Source organism: Leptosomus discolor, chromosome 15, assembly GCF_034619465.1.
Source record: "Leptosomus discolor isolate bLepDis1 chromosome 15, bLepDis1.hap2, whole genome shotgun sequence".
Lineage (NCBI taxonomy): Eukaryota > Metazoa > Chordata > Aves > Leptosomiformes > Leptosomidae > Leptosomus > Leptosomus discolor.
Genome location: NC_141405.1, coordinates 10,287,678 through 10,291,237, shown reverse-complemented (window position 1 = coordinate 10,291,237; position 3,560 = coordinate 10,287,678).

Here is a 3,560-nt window from a genome sequence, read left to right as displayed (position 1 = left end):
CACCCTCAAATTTAGCAGAAAAACTTTCACAAACACAACCCTCCGAGCCAGTTTGGCAGAGCTGAGGATGAAACGTCTGTGCTCAGGTCCAACAAAAACCACTGTGTGTGTCGGTTCCCACAAACCAGTCACTTCAGCCCTTTTGTCCCTGCTAGGGACAGGCGACTGCACTTTCCTTAGCTCCGTGCCACTTATTTATACGTGAGAAACAGCATTCCGAGAGTGGGAGACTGCTTCCCTGGCTCCTACCCCTGCAAATAAATTATTCCCTTTCAGCCACTGACAGACACATATTTAAGAACTTGGGAATGGACCAGGGTTACTTTCCCCTGCATTTCCAGCTGAAATAAATGTCCCTGCACCCTCTTGGGATAAGTCATCCCAGGGTGCTACTTTCTGCCACCCCTGAACACAGACACACCACGGGAGCCCCCAACCACCTAGCTGGGGTACACTTAGGCGACATAAGAGATAATGCAGAAGATCAGGAGAAATATCTCTGCTTTTTTAGTCCTCCCCTTGCTCACCCTTAGCTGCTTGGATGCGGGGTGCACTGCGGAGGCTTGAGGGTGCCCCGGGGGCTGCTGCTCACTGCTGTGCTGCCAGGCTCGGTGGCAGCTCTGCCAGGCACTGCAGCGTCCCCGGTGCCGTCAGTGACATAAGAAGCGGGTGACCGGGTGTTGCCCGGGCCGACTCCCTGCAGCTGCCATGGCAACCTGATGCAGCCCTCGGGCAACACAGCGCTCTCGATGGGCAACCCAGGGCCAGCCCTGGGCAAGAAAATACCCTCGTATGGCACCCTAGTTCCTGCCCTGGGCAACCTACCGCTCTCGCTGGGCAGCTTTGTGCAGCCCCTGGGCAAGCAGGTGCAGCTGTTGGGCAAGTGTTGAGCAGCTGGACAATGCTCTCAGTCATGGGGTTTAGTTTTAGGTAGTCCTGCAAGGAGCAGGGAGTTGGACTCGCTGATCCTTATGGGTCCCTTCTAACTTGAGATATTCTATGATCCTCCATCCCTGGCAGTGCTCAAGGCCAGGCTGGATGGAGCCTTGAGCAACCTGGTCTGGTGGGAGGTGTCCCTGCCCATGGCAGGGGGGTTGGAACAAGATGATCTTTGAGGTCCCTTCCAACCCAAACCATTCTGTGATTCTATGATCCTATGAACTCAGTGCCCTCAGTGGGCAACCCAGTGCCACTCCTGGGCAACTTAGTGCAGACTCTGTGCAACCTACTGCCTTTGCTGGACAACCTGATCCTGTCCCTGGACAACCCCCGGTGCCATCAACGGGCAACCCAGTACAGCCGTTGGGCATCCTAGTGCCACCCATGGGCAACCGTGTGCCACCCAGTGCTCCTGATGGGCAAAGTAGTGCCCTCATGGGCAACCCAGTGCCTGCACTGGTGTTCCTGGGCCAGCCCGTGGCCCAGCAGAGGCTCCACTGGGGCGGGTGGGTGCACCAGGCGCTGGCACCCCAGGTGAGAAGATGCACAGTGTCCCCAGGAGCTCCACCATGACACAGCCTCATGCAGCATCAGGGCATCACACACCAGTCACGCAGCGACATCAGGGATGTTTCCTGGAGAGGGTCCTTCCCCAGTTATTTCAGGCTTTAGCCTGAGAACAGGCACTGAAACGGGAGGACCCTGGTAGTGCTGATGGCACCACGCTCTGGGCTGTGCAAACACAGAGCGAGAAGGGTCTTGTCCCCAAGGGCTGCGATCTAGCCTGCCGTTAGAGGCGATCTTCTGATTCGGGTTTGTAGGTCTGTGATCTGGGCTGCTGTGTCTCTGGACAAATTACCTGACCCGTTCCCCAAAAGCAGAGCGGGGAGATGCACAGTGGTGAAAGGCAGGCGGGAGGCGTGGGGGTCACATAACTGCACCCGAGCTCCTCCGTGAAGGTGGGAGAGCAAAACCACCTCGGCTCCAGTTCTGAAAAGGGTGCCAAAAGCAGCTTTTTAAGCACCAGAGAAATATCTGAAACTCAAATCAGGGAAAAGAGTAGCCTGCGGGTAACAAAGCCTATTTTGGCTGAGAGTTGTGGATTAGAAACTGTGGAGGAAACCCAGGGAGAAGAGCACATCACTCCCGTGCTCCTCAGACACTTCTTTTCTTGGAAAGGTGCATCAACTTAACAGAGCAGGGCCTTGGAAAAACATCTGCTGAGCACGTGCTCTCATGGCAGCTCTCGGGACAGGGGGCCGTGCTGCTCCAGGGAGCTCACGTGAGAGCACTGCAGGGAAAGCAGGAGGTGCCGGATGGCGACTGTCCGGGCCAGGAGAGGAGAAAGTGAGGATGGCCACAGCAGAGCCCTTGGGGTTTTGCTGGAGAGACGTCACTGCCGCCCGACCCGGCACAGGCCAGGGAATTGCACAGTGCTCCCCATCAAGGGGCTCGAAAGCTGCCCAGCTGCCCCAGCTCAGCCTCCATACGAGTGTGGCTGGCAGTGGTCATCACCGCCTAAATAAAAGCAGGCGCCACGATAAATTTGAAAAATGTTTTGTGTACAAACAAGATTTGCCACAGGCTGTGCTGAGAATACTGTAAGATTGACAGGTTGTGTAAACACTGGGTAAAAAAATGTGGATTTCTCACTTTGAATCTATTCCGTGGGATAACTTAAAACTCTTACAATGCTTCAGCTTGAATTTCTAGAATAAAATAATGATAATTCAGGAGGGAAAGTGGGGTTTATATCACTTTAGCTCACCAGTATTTGCAAGCCTTGAGCAATTTTGGCCATGCTGGCATGGGCTGCCCCAGTACCTGACTTGAGAGCAGCATAGCTGTGGGCACCGAGTCTCGCCCCAGGATCCAGCATACACTACACCATCGGTCCAGCATACACTACACCATCCCCTTCCCCGGGCCGGGTGAATGAAACCACTCTTCAAAAAAGCATTTTCAAACTACACAAAAAGACAAGATTTTCTTGGGGATGAACTTGTTTAACCCCAAGACTTTGCTCTGTCATCACAATTTTAGGGATTTCCGTCCTCTTCCCTACCCTGTTGATTCAGACCACTAGCAACGGAGGATTTGAAATGCAAAGGGGAAGGGGCAGAAACCTGCATTGCCATCAGCGAGCCCGCAGCTCACGTGGGGCTGGGGACAGAACAACGGGGAAAAAAATCCTCGTTTCAGACAACTGTGCGACTAGGGAAGTAAGGAGAGCAATATATGGTTTGACTCACATTTTATGGAGAACCTATAATGCTCCTCCAAACAAACAAACAAACAAATAAAAATATATAAAAATACACACACCCAGAGAGAAAATAACTACTAAATAAGTATTTCCAGCTGAAGGGCTGGGGGAATGCTCTCCACTTTGAGAGCTGGCCCCCAGCTGGCAGCGAGAGCAGGGCTCAGAGGGCTGCCAGGCTCTTGCCCTTTCCCCAGCACACGGAGGGATGTGCACCGAGCGCGGCTGGGTCTCAGCCAGGCGGCCGGGGAGGAGGCAGACGCATGCCCCAGGAAGGGGTGCCGCTGCGGGTTACTGAGCCTCACGGCTACCACGCAGCAGGGCTGTGAGAGGAATGGGCCTTTTCTCCAGCGTAAAA